The sequence below is a fragment of the Chroicocephalus ridibundus genome, chromosome 1, assembly GCF_963924245.1.
Source record: "Chroicocephalus ridibundus chromosome 1, bChrRid1.1, whole genome shotgun sequence".
NCBI classification, from domain to species: domain Eukaryota; kingdom Metazoa; phylum Chordata; class Aves; order Charadriiformes; family Laridae; genus Chroicocephalus; species Chroicocephalus ridibundus.
Genome location: NC_086284.1, coordinates 192,838,779 through 192,859,650, shown reverse-complemented (window position 1 = coordinate 192,859,650; position 20,872 = coordinate 192,838,779).

Here is a 20,872-nt window from a genome sequence, read left to right as displayed (position 1 = left end):
AGATCTTCCACTGCGAATGAATATTCATCAGTGACCTGTAGAGGGTAACTGCTTTCACCAACATATTTGCAGTTGCATTCACACGAGGCAGTCTTGTCCATGAAATTTTAAGTTCCTAGGGTGAAAATGAAGAATATGGCACGGTGAAGTTTGCCAAGCACCATTTCAATTACTTTCTTGTCTGTTTTGGTTAAATTTTATTTTTGTAGACACAGCCACATTGGAGGATGTTCTCTGAATCTTGTACTCTCCTGAGTCCTTTGCTCTGTGAACCGTTATGATGGTTTGGGATCTGAACTGAGCTAAAAGAACACATTTATTTTTCTTCTCACATAGTTACCGATGGAGAGAGTCTCATTTAAAATGCTAAACCTGCAATCTCAAAACCTGCAGTTTTGGTGGGCTTTGGTACTTCTGGTTAGACCTGTGAGACCATTGTGTTTATGAGTCTCCAAACACTATAACATCAGCCCCTTCCTCCTGCTCTACAGCACGGAATCAGTATTTTTGCAGTTACAGGGCACTGAGGGTTTACTGTCTTAGGCACTTCTAACAAATGTGGTGACGGGCACTAATCCAGGGGTTTGGTCTCCAAGGCACCAGCAGAAGTTGCACCATGCCAGCGGGAGCTGTGGAGCACCAGGGAGCTGCTGGTGGGGAAGGAGCCATCCCTGGGGGACACAGCAGGGACACAGCCAGCACCACACCGTCACCCTGAGCTCCTCCTGCAGACCACTCTGGAGACGAGTGCCGGGGCCAGCGACAGGACTGAGGCCTGAAGTCCTTCCTCTCCTGGCAGAAGCAGGACATCAGCATCAACCAGCGGCTGCAGCCCGGGGATGCTGAAGATGAGGAGTGAGCATAAGCCCAGCCCTCGCACGGGGGGGGACCTTCTCCCTGTGCCGCTGCTGCGGCGGCGCTGATAGCCACCGTCGTTCTTCAGTGAGGGCCTTCAGGGAGAGAAAATGTGCAGAGAATCATTTCACAAGCTCACTGAAAGGGGTGAAGATTTAACCTAGTGTAAAGCTCGGCAGTTAAATCATTTGTGGCTAGAATGTGACTGATACGCAGCTGCAAGTTCCCCACGCAACGCCAAAAAATGTCCAGTTAAGAAATCCTGGAGCTGCGGTGTGTGGCAGGCTTTATACTCCATGAGTAACGACAATTAGTTACAAACAAGATTTGCAATCCCTTTGGGGTGGAGAGGGAACCTCACATCAGCATTTTGACTTGCAAATATTCTAAAATATCTCCCACCGCAGGAGGACTAAATCTTATCTTTCCAAGCATATAATGATTTGTACTAATTAAAGGAATACAGGGCACTGCTGATATCTGGGTCCAATAAAAATAAGTGAACAAAGCAAATAAACATGCAAACGAAAAAAGATCTGATATGGCATGGTGTAAAGTTTAATCCAAATAAGGCTAAGAGTGGGTCCTTCATGGTGCTTCATCGACATTAAAAAATGTAGTTAAGCCGGTAAATGTACAACAGCTGGCAAATACTATGTGCCAAGTCTTATTTTAGATTAGTAAGAGAAAAATGAGGCTTATTAAACTGCTTCTGTGATTCCCAGGACAGCCAGTTGGAGATTTTAGAACATCATCTTCTTTCTGACGCTACAAAATTAGTACACTTCATTAGGGAACCTGTGGCTTTGAAAATGAAAGAATACACAGAAGTCGTTGGATTGATGGAAACAAAGCAAACAGGAACCTGAGAAAAGCAAATAGCCCATCCCACCCTCCGTTAACTGAGAATGACTGAGAAGCAGACACGAAAGCAATTCACTGTATAGCTCTTCTTGTCTCTTGCGCAGGCAGGAGAGTGTGACAGCCAGTTTAATAACCGCTGAAGAGTTTTAATCAAATTTCTGCTTTTAAGTGCTACCCATCTGCCTGCAAACGGCATCCATTTTAGAAAAGCTAATTATAGATTTTTGAAGCCCTATGAAAGTTATAACAGAATTTTTTTTTTTTTCATTTTTAAAAAACAACCAACTGAAAACACACCATGCAGAGAAAATAGAAAAAATCTTATTTCTGGAGACTTTATTGTTTTCTTTTGTTTGTTTGTTTTCTCTTCTTCACTAATAGAGGTGTTAAAAAAAGTTTAAGTTAAGACCATGCCCTCAGCCACTACCAGATAAATGGAAAACATTTTTTTAAAGACTAATCTAAATTTCTGCTGAGGTGAGCAGTGTAACTCAGACTGCAAAACAACAGAAGGAAAGGAGCACAGGACAATGATAACGCTAAACCTGTCACGCTGTGAAGAATAAGACTTGTTATCAGGTTTGGTTTTGTACAACCTCATTGATGTCTGAGTAAAGGCACTGCATGTAGAAGTAAGGAAGTTTTTGGTTTTTCTACGCGATAAATGTCATGTATCCCCCATCTAAGGGAAGCTCAATGAGTGAAATCTCCAGTGCTGAATCTCTGAGTCTTCGGCACTGGTCGAGCTCTGTGGCCTCTTAGGCACAGTTTTGCTTGTGATCATGTGAAGAGGTGGTGGCCAAGGGGCTCCCTCGGTCCCCTTGCTGGTGCTGCCTGGGATGCTTGCCTGTTCCACGCGGGGATGCTCTGTCTGACCTTCCTCCCGAGGGGTTTCTCGCCCCTGTCTGCTGGGTTTTAGAGGGGGTTCATCTCTTTATAGCTTTATGGTGATGCTCTGAGATGGCGTGATTTCATTTTTCAAGGAGTAAACAGCAACTTTCCTGGAGCGCCATTGATCCTGAAATTCTCCATCTCTTAGCTGGGCAGAGCTGGATTTTACCCACCTCCTTTTGACACGAGTATGCCTTGCAGTTCAAAGTGTGATTAGACAGAAATATACGATTATAAATTCTGGGTTTGCTTTTTTTTCAATCTGAGTGGACAGACTATGTGCGTGGTAGTGAATCTGGGACATCTCCCTAAGAAAGTGCTTGTAGCACGGGCTATGTGTTTTCAGACAAAAATACAAACACATGACATAAACATCCTTACATGATATTTTGTATTTTTCTTGTTTTTATTTTTTCTTAGCTTTACAAAGCAATAAACTGGTTTTCTTTTTTCTTTTTTTTTTTTTTTTCCCCAACTTTTCAAAGTGATAAACTCCTAATTGTAGAAATGTGGACAGGAAATAACAAAATAAGATTTAATCTGGAGAACTGTGGGCTGATACACAGATGGAAAAATAATTCAAAACATATATATTCAAGAAGAAAAATAAAAGATAATTGAAAAGCAGTAATATAGAAGAGACCTAAGGGTAGAATTAGACAGGAAATTACAAAGCCATTTCAAATGCAATATAGTAATAGCTTACATGGAATAATAATAACAATATTTTACCCGTCTGACTGAAGATCTCAAAATGATTCATGGGCTTCATACACTGCAATCATTTCACCCATCGCTGGGAAACATTCGTCTTCAAGGTGTGTTTTCTTATATTTTATACTTTGTCTGCTTTTAGGTCATACGGTTATTTGTAATTATGTTTTGCTGCTGGGGTCTCTGCTGCGTGGTGTTGTCAGGACTCCCAGGGCTGTTGGAGGGGCTGAGCCTCGTTGAAGCCAGGTTGGTGGGTTGGGAGCAGCTGCTGGTAGGAATCACCCTTCAAGGGGACCTCCCGGGTCCCTTTTAAAGCTGCCTTGGTTTTGCAGAAAGGATTCAGCTGGAGCTTTCCCTAGAAAGTCGGTGTCCTGGGCAAGCCCCTGCCTGTACACAGCTGTTCAGGGAGCCCCGAGAGAGAGGAGGTTTTCCTTGGTGGAGGTTTCCAAGCAAATATTGGGTTGGTTTGGAGAGAAAATGACTTGTGCCAGAACATCATGGGTTTACGGTTTAGAAACAGAGACTGACTTTGAGCAATTTTATAGCACTTGGGTGATCCGTGAATACAACTCATTAATTATACGCTTAACAGAGGATCCACTATTATGTGTTTTCAAAAAAATGCAGTCTAATTTGTCATTTTTGGGGGTGGTAAGCTCTTGCTGGGTGTGCTTATTCTTAATTCAACAACCATACAGCACTGTTTGCCTATGTGGATATCTAAGTCAACCATTCAGGAAACAGCACCAGGGTGAACCCGAGGAATACAGTTACTAAGCTATTCGCTGCTACTTCCTGGCATTTCAGTTAAGATTAAAGACCCCTTTTAAATGTCTTGGTTTTCTACGGTCATTCATTTTATCCATAATATTCAAATTATAAGAGCCTCATTTTCTTCTCATCAACAATCCATGGTTTTATTAACAGGCCTGATTTAGCTTAAATGTACGACAATGTCTTGTACAGCATACACGGAAAAAGACCACTCACTTTCTACCGTGATTTTTCCAGAATCCTTATAAGCAGAGATACTTGCTATGAACAAAACAGTACACGTCATTCTTGAGGAAACACCCAGGGTTCAACGATAAGAGCAGCACGCACACGGCCGCAGCGTACAGTAGAATCTGTCAAATGGTTTGGTCTGGGGAAAATGATTGCTCTGGCTCCCCGATGCTCTGTGCATCCGGAAAAAATGTAAGAAGAAATATTTTCAAATACAGATATGAGTACTTATTGTTCCTCTACTGGTATGTACCTCCGCATATGTCTGCGTACTAGTTTTCCATTTATGTAATGGGGATTTTCCAGAAGGAGGTATTCACCACTAAAGTATTCAGATCCTGTGGCTGCAGGTACAGCCTTGGGTTTAGAAGCTGGAGAGAGCCCAGATGCTTCCAGCTTTTGTCAGCTCCTGCTCTCTGAATTACTTTGGACTCTTGCTCCAGCTCCTGCAGCCAACTCGTTGCCCTTCTTGCAGTTAGTAAAGCAAAATAACATCATCCTGATGCTTTTCTGCTGGGCTTGCCTTGGAAGATATAATGAGCAGGAAAAAAATTGGTCTTGCATGCTGAAAAACTATGGCATATAAAGCTTCTTATGCCCTTATATAGACAGAGGATACTCTGGAGTGCTTGAAATGCACAAAAGAGCTGTGGGGACAGGCTGGACTCTGAAATGCGGGTGTCATTCTGGAGGGTCTGCCCTAAGGCTGCTGGCAGTGCAAGCACCCACCAGAGTCACCTCTGGCTGAGACTTGGAGGTTGTGCTGACAGACACTCAGTAGATGGAGAAACAATTTCAGGGCAGGGTGATCAAAATGACATTGCTTTACTGAGATGTTGCACACAATGTACCTTCCAAGCTTGCTGAAGTATGACCTGTGATAGCTTTACGGATCCTGCCCCACCTCCCTGCCCATCTCGGGAGTCCAGAGCATCCTGTCTTGTCAGTGCCATGCACAATCGTAATCTAGTTCTGGGTTAATTACTAAAAGCACCCAAATGCACGCTAAAGAAATATGGTGCCCGTCCTGAACGAGAGTGAGCAAACACTGCGGAATTCTTTCAAATTACATTAGTCACTGACTGACTAGGAAAAAAAAAGGCTTGAAAATAATTTATTGGAGAAGTATTATGCATGTCTACATCTGATTGCTGATGCGTGAAAGTCAAAGAGAAGAAAGCCTTGTTCACAAATAAATTCTTCAACACTGGACTGAAAAATAACCAAAGAAACTGTTCAGGCGAGTGACTTAACTTCATGGATCGCCATTTTATTAAATGTAGAGGGAATAAACATTTCCTGGGAGGTTGCTGTATGGCTTTTTACTGAATTTAGGCCTAAAATTAGGATTTTTTTTTTTCATAATGAATCATTGTCAAGAAGTAATGATTTTGTTAGGCAGGAGTTCCTGTTTGGAAATTATTTCTGATGGATTTGTATATCCAGACCAAGTATCTGTATCTACAATACTGATAAGTGCATCACATCTGAACTCCTCTGATAGCTTGGAGGTTTGGGGTCCGTTGAATGTGTTGGTTTGATTCAGTCTTTAATCTCAGTTTTCTACTGGGGGCTCAGTATAGAGAATCGCAAGTGAAGTCAGAGTGTACTGGCTGTGCGTTTTGATAGCTCTGGTGCTAAAATGCTTTAAGTCATATTTTCCCCAGTTTTTCTCCCAGATTGAAGCATTAATTACTCAAATATTTGTAAAAGGTTTGTTTCTAAGGATATTAAGTATCCACACATCTCTTCCCGTCTTATTTACGTCTTATTTGAACTTTGTGTATTTGCTGTTGGAATTCCTTTATCAGAAAGATCTAAAATCCATAGGATTAATAAGTAAATGCGCTTTGAAAGGGGCGACTTATTTCTTTATACTTAACTTTCCAGCATACCAAGGCATCATTGCAGGCCCTTGCTGAAAATTATTTAAAGTAGCCCAACTTTGCTTTTTTTCTTTTGACATTGGGGATATTTCTGAGATGACTGTTAAGCTAGGCATAATACAAACAACATTTTTGACCCCCTTCTCTTTTTTCATCTTGGAGTAAGTGAAAATTTAACCACTTAGTTCCAATTAAAAAAAAAATAAACAAAACTGAATGGTTTAGCTCTGTGATTGCAAGTCAGTCTCTCTGTTGTACTTTCTTCTAGGCAATAGGAAGCAGAGTTTCTTGATCTTGTGCTCCAGCCATCCATCCGGTACGCACATCGGTGGTGTCCAAAATGTTTGGATGGCAGAACCATCTCTGACATTGGTCTTTCTGCCCTTCAAAGTGACCAGCACCCCCAGCCTGCAGCAGGGACCTGAGGCGGGGAAAGATACTCTGTTCTGAGTGGCACAGGAGTGGCACAAAGGACACAGGAGTGGCTACAGAAGGTGCCAATCAGGACTGGGTAAGAGCTTCCTTCCGAAAACTGTTGTTTAAAATGTAGCTTAGGTAATTACACTGTTGTTGTCAACTATTTAGGTGCTATACAGAAGGCATGTGACCCACTCAGCCCATTCCAGAACGTGGATGTAAGAACATAAGACACGCTCTGCTGGGCTTGATGAAAGATCTGCCTAGCCCAGTATTCTGCCACTGGCTCAAAGTAGATGCCCAAGGGAAGCATGTAAGGGCAAGGCAAATGTGTGACAGTACTTGCCCATCATGTTTTCCCTGTTTCCAGCTTGCTATGACTGAAAGGATTCCATAGCTGTAGGCAGCATCTTTGTAAGCCACAGCCCTCGGTGGCCTTTTCTTTCAGTGATATGCCTAGTTGCTTTCTAAATCCCTGTAAACTTGTAGCCATGGTAGCATTTTCATAGCTTGGGGAGGCATTTCCCCAAATCAGGACTGAGCACACCTGAAGGGGGCCTACAAGAAAGCTGGGGAGGGGCTGTTTGCCAGGGGATGTAGCGATAGGATGAGGGGCAATGTCTTTAAACTAGAGCAGGGTAGGTTATGATCAGACATTAGGATGAAGTTCTTTACAATGAGGGTGGTGAGGCACTGGCACAGGTTACCCAGAGAGGTGGTGGAGGCCCCATCCCTGGAGGCATTCAAGGCCAGGCTTGATGAGGCTCTGAGCAACCTGATCTAGTTTTCCCCACCAGGGAGGAAAGCCGTGCTTTCCACACAAAAATCAGATGCATTTCACCACAGCTGAGAATACAAGGCTGTGTGGATGTTAACATGTTTAAACAACTTCCCAGCATCCCAGGCTGCTACACCTTTCCTCCTATGGTTGTCCGTGCAAACTGGATCAAGCTGGCATGTGTTGCCATCGTTCTTTCTTCCTGCAATGTAGATTTATTTATTGTATGTTTTATTCTCCTAATCCTTATGGCCAGCAGCAATTCAGATTAAATGATTCATTTGAACATCTGATCCAAAGATACAATGTTGGATGCTATTGAAGACTGTGTCCCTCAGGGCTATAAGGTTTTCCAAGATTGCAAAACAGAGGTGCTGTCTCTCTTCTCCAGTTCCCTGTGGCTTTGGATGCACTCAGCCAAATTGCCAATCCTTTGTTTTGCTAGTCTTCCTATAGAGTAAAAAACCCATGTCAATATATTTAACAGTGGCTGTGGGTGGCATTTTGATGGTAGAAAAGCTGCCGTCCTTTTAGCAGTTCAACAGGGCTTGCCTCTTCACTTAGCGAAACTGTAAATAGAAGCAAAATAATGTCAGTGTTAGTAATACATGTCTTTAATCAACTCGGCTTAAAATGACATGGTTTTCTAGAAATACCATATAAATACCTAAGTTACTGAAATACAAGCTAGCAGTGCAAAGTGAAGCAAACTCTGAAGTTTGGAGAGGTTACAGGAAAGCTCTAACACAGACTGTAGGAGCGTAAGTTGGAAACCAGACTTTAAGTTCTCCTGCTCGGCTACCTAAACTCTGAATGCCTGAACTCCACTGAGAGCTGATTCTTTTTTTTTTCGCTCCAAAGTTCCCCAGGGGCTTTCTGTGCAAATGCAAAACAGCTTGGCATCTGTCTCACCACTGAGTAATTAGTAATTACGTATAGAGAAATAGCTAACGGTATATCTGCGCTGAGTCGTCCCAGGGGAGCATCCTTACTGCCAATCTATCCGCTATGCGAGATGGGGGCATGGGAGAGAAGGCAGGAGTGTGTTTGTACCTTTCTTCTTGAAACCATTTTATTGCACAGAAGGGGGGAGAAAAAGGAATATGAATCTGTGCAACACAGTGTGCGACAAACCATAAGGACAAGAAATCAGGTCTTGCCTATTTCCTCCACTCCAGATGATTTCCCTGGTCCATAGGCTCCAGAGTCATCCCACTGACAGCTCATTTCCCTCTTTCCTCATTTCTTTTCCCATGCCCTTCCCTGCTGCTTCCCTCTCCAGTGCAACTCTCGTCCCCACGTACTTCCTTATTACTGCTCTTTCACTTACCAGCCATCCATGGTCAGGTCACTGCTTCTACCTTGTCTTCACGTGTCTTCACGTTCCAAGCATTTAAGCAATGAGATCTCAGAAAACAAACAGCTCAGAAAACAATCAAACATCCAGACCCATGAGAGTGGTCCCTTTATGGTACAGTTGCATAGAGAACCTCGAGAAGGTGGAGAGTCAGTGGAGAGACTACAGACCAAGTTCCAATATAACTCTGTTGTCCATGGGAAATGGGATTTGTCAAGGGTTTTTAACACAGGGAATTAGTGATTTTCTTTGGGACTGCAAAAAGTACATCTTGCATCTTACCCTTCTACTAAATTCAACTCCTTCCTTCATACTAAGCAAGCAGAACCTCCCAGTACAAATACCTTAAAAAAATTTCTAATGTAGGGAGAACGTGTATTTTCCCTTGACCTTATCTGAGGCAACGGCCACAGCTGGGTTTTCGAAGTGAAAAAAATAAAAAGGGATCAAATTCCCTGTTGGCCTGAAAGTGCGCAGAAACTGTGTCTGCTTAAGTTATTGGCAACACTGGCCATACACATCTTCCGCAAAAACATTTCAAGAAGATAACACTTTTTAATGTAATTCTCAGGATGGATAGTGAAAAAGAGGGCTTGAATCAGGTTGATGTAGGTAACGTTTGTCACATAGCACTGGCCATTATGACTATTTCCATAACGGTAACAACCTATCTGAAGTGCTTTAGCAGAAAATATGTTCCAGACCCTCCCTGTTGCTCACTTCTGCATTTTAATCCATTGAATCATCCCAAATGGTATCAGGCTGCATTTTTGCAATTTTCACAGCCTTGACTACTGTTTTAATAACGCATGTGCCCAGTTACGGTTCAGCCATATGGAATTCAGTGGTAGGTGGCAGGACAAGATGACCCATCACAGATTTGTGCTGAGATTAGAAAAACTGAGGATGTGCAATGAATTTCTGTACAAGGCTAGAAATATCAAATAATAATCCCCTCTTAAAATGCTGGAGTTTTCAATGAGTAGTTAAAAGGGCACCTTCAAATCCTATGCCTGTATTTTAATGAACAACACTCTCCAAAAGAATATCAGCAAAGAAAAACAAACTGATTTTGGGGGCGGTAAGGTAAACAAGGGGTATATTGCTGTTCCCTCGGGCAGCGTGAAGGTCTTTCATCAAGGGGTTTTGTTCTCCCTCCGCCTCGCTCAGCTGCTTCCTTGGCTGGTGCAGCTGAGCAGGAGCGGAGCCATGTGCCCTCCCAAATATCTGCCCTCGAGGATGTTTTTGTTTGTGCCTGCCCCAGTAACGTGGGAGCAAGGGGTTTCCAGTGCCCTCCTTGCCTGAGTCCAGGCTGCTGAGGAATATCCGTCTCCTCCTCTGCTTCCCCTCCTGCTGGTCTCGGTGGCAGCGTGGCCGAGCCGTGGGGTGGCCCTGGCTGGGGGCGGCTGGGGGCTGTGTTTTCCTGCCCTCTGGGCAGCAGTGCCGGGACAGGGCTAGTCCCTGCCACGAAGCAGGAGCTCAATGCAACTCAGAGGCATGGCAGAGGAGGAGAAGGCGGCTATGAAGCACAGCCGGGCGCTGCAGGGGACAAGGACACTGTCCCTGACCCGTGTTGGCACAGCGGAGCAGTGCCGGTGCTTGTGCAAGCTGCTCCTGGCTCCTAGAGAGGGGTCACACCAGTGTGGCCAGCAAAGCAGGGTGTCCCAAGCCTGCAGAGGGTGGCAAAGCAAATCGGGCCCCCCCCGGGCACCGGCATAGCCTGGCCCAGTGTGCCAGCCCCGTGACACTGCCGGGGAGTCAACCAGCGTTTTGCAATATCTGCTCTCACTCCCAAACGTGGCAACGAATCTTAGATAAGAGGGTTCAACAGCACTTGGCATGCTCTCTCCTGGTCTAGCCAAGTCTTTCCCTAAACAAGCAGGCTTTAGGAAAATATTTGGGGGAACTTCTGCTATTGAGCTGGGTTTCAATGGTGTCAGCTTTGTTTAGATGCAAGAATGTTATAAAGGGAGCATTGAAGAGCAAAGCAGTGCCGGGCAGAGCTCTGGTGGCCCACGGGGCACGATGAGGGACACCAAATGGGGAGGGAAACACAGTAACACAGCTGTCTGTCCATCCCCTCGCAACTTGCAGGCACGTCGCTGTGTTTCCCTTCTGTTTGTTTTGCTGCTTCCCCTCTAAACTTTTTGCATCACCCTGGCTGCTTTCCCGAGCTGCGGCTCAGCGGGCCGGTTCGCTCGCTGGAGTCCTCCCATTCCCCCCCCGCTCCGTCAACTAAAAGCGAGGGCATGAAATGGCGTTGCCATGGGGAAGGGCTGTTTGTTACCTATTGCGCCAGGCCCCGCAGCTGGGGAGGATGGAGAAAAACGGTATCGAGAAAACGGTGTCGGTTAAATCAACGCGCTGCTTGACAAGTGCGTGAACTTTTGTGATCTACACATTAGGGGGGAGAAAAACAAAAAAAGAAAAAAAGGCGGATTTTGGCTGCTTTGAATGTGCTTGAACTGGGCAGTGCCCATACCACAGCTCTGAGTAAGCTGCTCGGCATGGCCGGGATCCCTGGGCTTCTCCTCGGAGGTGAAGCACAGCACTCCATGTTACACCTCTCAAAGGAAAAATACCTTAGGGGTACTGGAGAGGGTGACTCCCGAATGGCAAAGGCCAAGCACCTGAGCAAAGCCTCCGTTTGCCCTGCGATTTTCCCCGGGATGCCGACTGCCCAGCTGATGCCCGGAAGCTCTCCCTGCCGCCACTGCCGCCGGAGCGGGGAGAGCAGGCAGAGAGCAACGCTGGGCGCAGGGGCTCTCGTCATACTGAAATTTTCACCGTGGAAATCGACTTCATGCAATTAATAAGAACAGGAAATACTTCTTGTTTTCTCGCAGGAGGGGAACGTTAAGTAATGGCTTTATCTTAATTTGTCAGGCTTTGCCCCAGGGACCAAAATTAAATGGCTGGAAGCCAGCGGAGGACTCGAGAACTGAAGAATTAACACTCCGATAAATAAAAAAGAATTCATTTTAATTAGTTTTCCAGCTGAAAAATAATGAAGTTCTACATGCCAAAAAGCTGTAATGGAGTAATGGAAAGGCCTGTGCTTATACAATAGGGCCTGATTGCAATCTCAGGGCTCCATTTGTATTCGTTTGTAGCGTGAAACAAAGGAAGGTGTTTGGATTCTCTCTCTTTATATAAAGCCTCTGCTCCAGCACTCTGGGCTGGTCTTCAACCAGGCTTCCCACAGTCCGGCTGCCAAATCTACAAAATTTTCCTGGCTGACATTCAGGAAAGTACTGCTCGGGCTCTAGGATGGAAAGTTAAAAGACTTTGCCTAGATACGCTGAAACATATACAAACAGTGCTTGACGTATGGCATTGATTCATCCTGCACAGGCTGTCCCTGCTGTATCCCGGGGGGAGGGAATTGTAAAGCTCCCTAAAATCACCTCAGTCACTGGTGTTAGATGTTAGCGAGAGGAATCATCTTAAACACTCGTGGAGGCGCTTCCCTTTGGGGGATTAGCAGCGTGTAGCCGGACTGTAGCACTCATCGGATCCAGGGTGGTTTTAGCCTGGGATAAACAGCTCAGATGCCTTAGAAAAAAATAATCCTATGGTCAAAGATACCATTAGTCACTATGACTAAGAGGCTGTCCTGACTGTTGGAGGAGTGATAGACGTTTAGATGCTCAGGGCTCCTGTTGCATATCAAGGAGGGCTTGAGCCACAAGCTGGTGTTTATTTACTGTATCGCTATCCAATTAGTAACAGATACCAAAAAAAAAATAAAATAAAGAAATCTCTGCTCAGTGAAGGGTGGAATAGGAAATGCCTCACTGCCACAAGCAGCCTGACAGATACACACCTTGTTTATAAAATCACATTGTGTCTGCGAAGGCAATTACCAGCTGGGCAAAGATGCCCCCTCCTCTGCCTGGCGATCGCCTCTAGGAAGCAGGACTCCGGAGGCCGTTTCTGCGTCTGCCCTGCTGTGCTGGTGTCCAGCGAGGAGCTGCGGAGCGGGAGCAGGGGCAGCTGCCTGCTTCTGTCAGGCTCGTCCTGGAAGGGGTGTCAGGGGGCTGGTCCAGCCCCCGGGATGCAGCCACCTCCGCGGAGGGAGCGATGTGCACCCCGCTCTCTGCAGGGGAGCCGGCGGCAGGCTTCAGCACGCACTCCTCCAAGCCAGGATGGGCTTGGTTCCTGCCACATGCCTCAGCTTTTCTATTTGCTTCTCCATAAACGACCGGGACATATAAGGGCAAGAATTTACCCTTTGCTCGTCATTGCTTCAATCAACCTTTTGCCTGCAGAGAGCAGAACCGTTATATTTTTCCCCATTCAAAGAGCACTCATATACTCTGCAGTCAAGAACGACACTGAGGAGAAGAGCCCAATGCAAAATCAGCAATCGTCCCAAGCCAGGACCCCATGAGAAAGCACAATGTATGGTATTGTCCATGCTTGGGGTTAGAAAAATGTGAGTTATGCAGCAAAAGCATCTGACTGGCTTAAAAATGAAGCAATGTTTATTACTTGCTGCTTGGCATTTTCAGGCTTTAGGTCAAGTTGTCAGACCTCTCTGATGGCTGGGAACTCTCTTTAAACATGAATTCAGAGTTTTCTGGACAAACTGTGTTGTTCTGAAAGCTAGGATTCCCCAGATATTAACAAACATTAAAAAAAAAAGCCAGCATTGAAGCACTGATATCAAGAACAATCCACCCATTCCCACTTTGTTAGGACTCAGTTTGGATTGACTTTCCCAGCGGCCAGCTGTGATGGAGAACAAAATACTACTTCTGTACCGGGACTCCTGCAGCAAGGGGATGGGATCCTTTCCATGTGAAGTTGCAACATGCAGAAATCAAGTGGAAAGAGATAACTGCCACTTACTAAAACAAGCAAAAGTCAGGCAGTAAAGGAAAAAGTACATGGAAGTTAGGGTATAAGAAAAACACATTTATATCACATATATTTGCCATATTACTAATCCCAAGAGTCATCAGTATGAAGGAAACAAACAACTCTATTCATAAAGTCAAAAGAGATGAGACATTAATTTACAGTTTTACCTGGTTATGTTTAAATGGGGCATTTTATGTATTTCTTGTGCAATATTGTTTATAAATTATGGCGGTACCCAAAGTTTTGGTTAAGAATGTTTTTGTTTAAAACTGCAAAATATGAAAATAAAAGAGTCAATAGATTTAAAAAAAATATATCCACATGTTTTTGGGGACAGAAGGGACCCTCAGATTACCCTACCTGTCCTCTGTAATACAAGCCAAAATGTTTCATCTCGCCATTTTTTTCACCCCAACTTGCCTTTGGGTGAAGCACGTATTGCAGATGTGAGCATTGATAATCCACCAGTTTATGTGATGATTTGTTTAAATAATTATGTATCCTGATTTTTTTTTAAAAGTTATATTTTTGTTTGAATTTGTCTGTCCTTCTGCTGGTTCTTGCTTTGTTTGGCCAGTGAATACCTGGGAATGTCTTTCAGTAAGAAGTTTATGCTCAAGTGTGGCGAAAAAGACATACGCGTGATTCTTCAAGGCTACTGTTTTTCTCAGGGGAAAAACATAGAAAATAAATGATTTTGTATTGGATTGAACTAACCTGTTATGGGGAGCCTTCTGTGTCACGTCTATGAATTATACATGGGATAATTTGTACACATCCTCCTGCTGCTTTCAGCTCTAGAAAATCTAATCCCTGAACCAATATGTCACAGAAGACGTGAATGGTTATCATTTAAGTTAGTGGCTGCATCATTCAGAACGTGTGTCATCACGGCTTGAAAATTTGGAACAAGGCAAAGCAGATTAAATGTCTTTTTGAAGATACAGAGATCAGTTGACTAAACTGCCTGGTTGTCAGAGAGCAGAAGCATGGCATGGGGCTGGAAGGGACCTCCAGGGTCCCTCCCTGGGCAGGCTGAGGAGGTCCTGCTCCAGCAGCTCCCGCCCAGGCTCCCTGCAGCCTCCTCCTTTTCAGGGTAGAGAAGGAGTTTGAGGGATGCCGGTTTGGGTTTGGCCATGCCACGTGTAAGTATTCAGCCCCATTGAAGAAGCAGGTGAGGCAGAGAGGAAGCTGCTACCTCAGGCTGCTCTGACACGGGAGATGCTCAGCGATGGTACCAAACCACAAGGCCCTCACAAACAAATGCCATTGGTGACTGAAAAATTGCAAGGGGATATCCAGAGAGGCTTAAGGAGAAGTGTGGCCTTTCTCCTTGTGGATGTCTTTATTCAATATTTGAAAAGGCTTCAGTCATTATTCTTGTGAATTATAAATTTACAAAATCTGTTGTGTTTAAGTAGAGAGGTATTCCATACTATTTCTGGGATTCAGCCAGGGCTCTCAAATTCATGTTGCGTGGACCCCTTGTTATTCTTTAACAACCCAGTGTCAAGCAGTCCTGAAGATCTGAAAAGGTGTTAAAAGTCAACTAAGATGAGTGAAAGAATTTTCAAATAGTATTTCTTTGTACAAGCAATTGCAATGAGGATATCAGGTAATCTTAAATAGAAACAGTCCATGTCACAGCACAGAGAAGCGTCAGTGAGCTTCAAGCCACACCTGCTATTTTCCACCATAAGATGCAGCAGTACAAGTACAAACGTTATGGATGGGTTAAGTTTAAGTATTGTAGAAGAAAAGCTGAGAAAACGGTGATTTGATTAGAGCCTGTTGCCATTGCGCTTACAAAAACGGTATCTGACACAGGACAGATCCCAAGGTTGGAAACGCAACGAGGAACACTTACCAGCCAAATAATTGTGATAACCTGGTAAGACACATAAGTCAAATCGTTAGTTTTGTTTTGTGAAAATCAATTGTTATTGTAGTGTTACTGACTAGAGCAATGATTTCCATGGATAAACCGTATGATTCAACAGCACTTTCACCTCCCAGTTTCTAGTGCTTGGATTAGGTCAGAAATCCAGGGTGCCAGGTTTGTAGGAAATGATGTGAGAAGTCCCCAAAGTCAAACTGAATAAATGAGAGTGGTGGCAGTAGCAGGCTTTGCTGCTACGTCCCTGCTCTGACTGTGCCCAGGAGGCCTGTGCCAGGGATGCATGGGCAGTATTTGTGCAGAACACCACGCGCCCTTAACATGCGATGTTCAGAGAAGGTGCCAGAGTCTTATCGTAATGTGAGAACCATCAATAAACCAGCGCCAGGACCCTGTGCTGAGGCACTGTACTTCAAAATCATGTTTCTGGAGTGAAGTATCCTTCCAACTGATACTTTGAGAACCAGAAGCGGATATTTCTCTGGGTCAGCCAAACTTTGACTTCTCAATAACATTTTCGCAGCTAAGTAGGCTTTTACTCTGTCAGCACAATATCACAGATTCAAGGTCCCACAGCACACATACACGAACTCCAGGTTTTTAGAATGGGGCATGAACTCTAACCGTTTACTGTTTCCAAATAGGATGTTAGAAGTTGAGACAATGAGCACCATAAAAAAATTTACAGAACTCATTTTACAAAAGGAAAGAAATTGAACTGCCAAAAAACAGGAAGTTCTTGAAAATGCTTGAATTTGTAACTGCTATTCAAATTTAACAATAGACTCTGTGAGAATGACGTGCTCGGTATAATAGTTATTAGGAGTATCAGCTACAGAAAGGAAAACCCGCTGATGAATAAGAAGTGTATCCTAATAATTTTCAGCATGTCAGAGAATTCATTTGAGTGTTCGGTTTTGAACATCACTTCTTGATATCTGCAAATATCACCTCCTACCTTCCGGCCTAAAAAACAATGAACATAGTTTTCTTGTTACTCATACCTGTGTCATGTAAGAACATGCCCATTTGAAGTCATTTGAGAGAGACCGATGTAAGTGAAAGGACAAACAAGGCCAGTATGTTTGTGGCTGTAACCAGAATGTCTTTATTGGCTTAATGCTGAGTGCTCTTATAGTCTCACTGTCATCATTTGTAATCTGCTCGCTCTCTGTATGTTTAAACTGTGAGTGCTTTTGGCATGGTTCTTTCACTTATCGTGTTTTCACAGCACTTCGCAAAACCTTCAGTTTCTTGGTGTTTTACCAACAAAAGAAGAAAAGTAAATATTGCATAAAGCTGCAAAAAAACTCCCCACATTGCTTAGAGTTTATTTAGGTCGGTATTTTTACATGTTAATTTTCTGATTTTAAGCCTGTGTTCTTGTATTCACAGGTTCGGCACCTCGTTTTGCTGTTGCATCCTGTGTTATTTTGGGCACTCGGACCTGGGCTCATCCTCCCTCTGCTAGCCACTCAGCAGGGATGGCAAGATGAGGAATACTCTTGCCCTGAGATCCTTGAACAACGGAGAGAAATGAAGAGTGGGCTTGACATCTCGTGCCTGTCTCTGAGCAAGAATCTGAAGAAGTGTCTTCCATTACCCTCTACCATAAAATGGATGTGATAAAAGAGTTTGTGAGATTTATGTCGTCCAGATTTCCATTACCAATAGATAAACGTAGTCATAAGAAGGTCAGAAATTATGATTCTCAGAGGATTTTCATGTTGGGAAAATTGGCATTGATGCATAAGCTAAAAATTCTTAAGATTTTCTGCAAAAGAATGATTTAGACTAAAGCATCTTGGCATATTGTTTTGAAAAAATCTTTTTTAAAAATATTTGACTAGGTATAAAAAAATTATTTCCCAAATGAAAAGTCTTCAAAATATGCAAACCAAATATTCTATTTTGAAAGAGGAAATTAGGCTTATCTGAATGTTTTCCTTTTTTTTTTTTTTAATTATTTGATGCAAAACCCATCATTTTTTGAAACATGTCAGCTTATAGAAACTAAATTACTTGTTGGAAAGAGTTCCTTTGAATACTTTTTGCCTGTTCTATCTAGAAGATTATGGTTTATGCTACAGACAGGGAAGAAATTAGTTATTAGAAAGCCATGTCTGAGCCACTCTGATAAATTCGTGCTACTGTACCTAAATTTCAATCCATGGGAAAGATAATCTGTTGAGAAAGGATGTAAAGGAGTCCAAAACCGCAACTCTGTTATCATCACTTTAATGTCTGTACGTTACACTGTTTTGCTAGGTCAAACTAATCTGTGTGCTGGGGCTGTACATCACCAGGGCCTCCCCGGCTTGCCATCTATCTGTCAACAGACGGATATCAAACACTTCTCCAGAAAGTTAATAGATTGCCTCTACGAGCCTATAACCACCTGCCAGATTCATTTATTTTGGGTGGTTTACTTGAAAGTGATGGATGTGTTTCCTGGGACAAAAGGCGTATTTCCAAACCCTGGAGGCACAAATGGGTTTTATGGCACTTTTAAGTAGGCCCACGGGCCTGATTGATAGAAATTATAGGGTTTTGTTAGTAATTGGACTCGTGTACCTGATGAGGACAGGATTCCCAGCTCAGTGCGTCTGGTCTGGTTGAGGCATCATGAGAGTCATCGCCACCGTCTAGCTTTACACACTTAACATTCAGAAGCCAGTTCCCCAATTGTCCTGATAATCAGGGGAAGAACAACATCCGCAAAGCAAACCAGAACAAAAAGTCTAATGCCTTGAGGGGTATGTTACTTTCTGTTACTCTTTTTTCTTTTCTGGAAGTAGAACAGTAAGATAAAGCTCAAGGACTACACTCCTTTGATAATACTCACATTTCTTCAGTGCAAAATATTTCATTGAAAAAGTCCTAATCAGCCCTAGTGAAAATGCACAAAAGTCAGGATAAATAAACCGTGGAACAAATTTCTGAGGCATGCTTCTCATCATTTGTTGCCTTTGAATCAAGAAGACATTTTTTTGCTAAAAGATATATGATCTTTCGTCTGCAATTTGTGGGATTCGGTGCAAAAATTACTGGGTAAAATTTGATGGCCTATGCTATGCAGGTCAAATTAAATGATCACAATGGCCCTTGACCTTTGCAGCTATTAATCTTTCATGAGAGCAAAGCCATAAAAGACAGATGAACTCTAATAAAAAGGAACTGGAGTCTCTGGAGGACTATTTAAAGAATCTCTTGAATTAGCTAATGCAAGAAAAAGACCTTTTCTGATAGAAAGGCCTCAAAACCCCTGAAGTTGCACAGATTATTTTTCATTTTGACAAGAGGAGAAATTGCATTTTGGTTAAAAAAAAAATTGTTTGTTAATAGCCTTCTTGTTTCTCTCTGTTTGGGGTGTCGTCAGAAAAGGGAGGAGATTTAATGAAAAATGGGAACATGAAAATGTTGCAGGGTTTGCCCTTTCACAGGTTTAGAAAATATTTATCATTCAAAAAGCCAGTTCCCTTTGGGAGGAAAGTAGTGTCTCCTCTGGTATGACCGGGATTTTTAGGGGTTAGGCTTAGGCCAGGGGCAGTCCTTTTGGCCTCCCCATCTCCACCCAGCATGCCCAAGGTGGGGCTTGGGCAGGAGGTTCTCCAGCAGCTCTGCTTGGGAGTAGGACCCGAGGGCTTTGCTCAGGTGTTGGTAGAACTCAGCTGGGAAGGCACCATGCTGTGCTCAGGGAAGGCTTGGTCAGGAGGTGTTAAGGTCTTTTGTCCTGGTGACGGTGAGCTGAAGGGGCTGACGGAAACCCGAGGTGATGCCTGCAGCCCTGTAAGCCGTGCCCCAAGGAGAGAAGGGGCCTGACCTCAGGAAGTGGGAAGACTTTCCAGAGATGCCTGTGACTTACTGTGGGAGGAATCTAGATGGGGGAGGACTAAAGAAGCTTCTTTCTATTTAAGCCAAGTCTCAGCCAGCAAGTCCAGGTACCCCTATCCAAGATGGACTGAGAAAGGTGATGATGGCACTGAGGCAAAGAGGAGATGAGAGACCTGTCTTTCTAACAGGCCAGAGCTTCCCTCCTTAGAAAGTGCTACAAGTCAAGACTGCCAAGGACGGCAGAAAATGAAAGATGTTCACAGCCCATGGACCCTTTGGGGCAGTGTAAATACTCTGTGCGTGTGAGCTCCAGGGAAGCCCATCAAGGAGACTGACGCAGGCCTTCCAGTGCAAATGCAATGTGGTTGGGATAAGTTGGCTAAGAGAGTAAGGATGTGCAGAATACAAAAATAAGACCCTCAAATCATTCATTCTTGTGTGACAGGGAGGGTTGGTGAAATGGAAAATAAGAGAGAGCACAGGGAAAATCAACACCTTCAATTCCATGTATTTTAAGAGTGTAAGGAAATAAGACGAAAAAGTTATTCTGTTTCTCTACCAAATGAAAGAAACTCAAAAAGATTGAAAGGTAATGTGATAGTCTTTTCTTGTGATAGTTTTCACAGAAGAGATACAGCATTATGTGTGTTTAACAACATACACTAGTGCTGACAGGATGAATTACTGTGTAGGGCTGAGAAAGGTTGAGTAGATGAAAATGAATTAATCAGGGAAAGCTTGACCAGTAGGGAAAGGAAAAACGGAAATAAATCAAACTGAGTAGTTTCCAAAGTACACAGGATGTCTATCACTAACTGCTAGGATGTTTAATCTCTTAAAAATTTTCCTGGGACCTGCAATTAGGGACTTATTAATTCAGTTGCTGCTGTTACCACTTGTCCCTTTTAATTGTTTTTCTCTGCCATGAACTACGCTATAATTTGAATACATATATTGCAATGTAGTAGAGGGCATGGTATGCTATGACACCTGCAGAGAAACAATGCATCTCTCCCTAAAAAGTATCTATTAACACCTGGCTCTTGAGATTAATTTCCATCATCTCATGTGACTTTTATAACTCTATAGAAATTCCTTCTGGGGTGATAATTAAAAATCCTGGATGCACTGGTACCTTGCAAATGAGCGCTCTGTCCTGAGCTGGTGCGAGTGGCAGCAGTGAATCTGCGGCAGCTGGTTCTCGCCAAGGATTTGATCTGACTAATATACGATTTGCCAAGGAACCGTGGTCAGAGATGAGTGCGGGCAATGCAGGTCACCAGCTCTGAGCACACTTTCTGACAGCTGAGATAGGGCTGGAAGGAATTTTCTTACTTATCGTCCCACCACTGGCCAGAGACCAGAAGGGGATGGCTCACGATGCAGCCCCACCGCTGGCAGCCCAGGCCATCGCAAATCCCTCATCTGGCTCTGCCAGCTGCTGGCTTGTAACCCGTGCATTGCTCAGGAGAACAGGACCATTCTTCCTTTTCCAGGTCTTCTTGTGG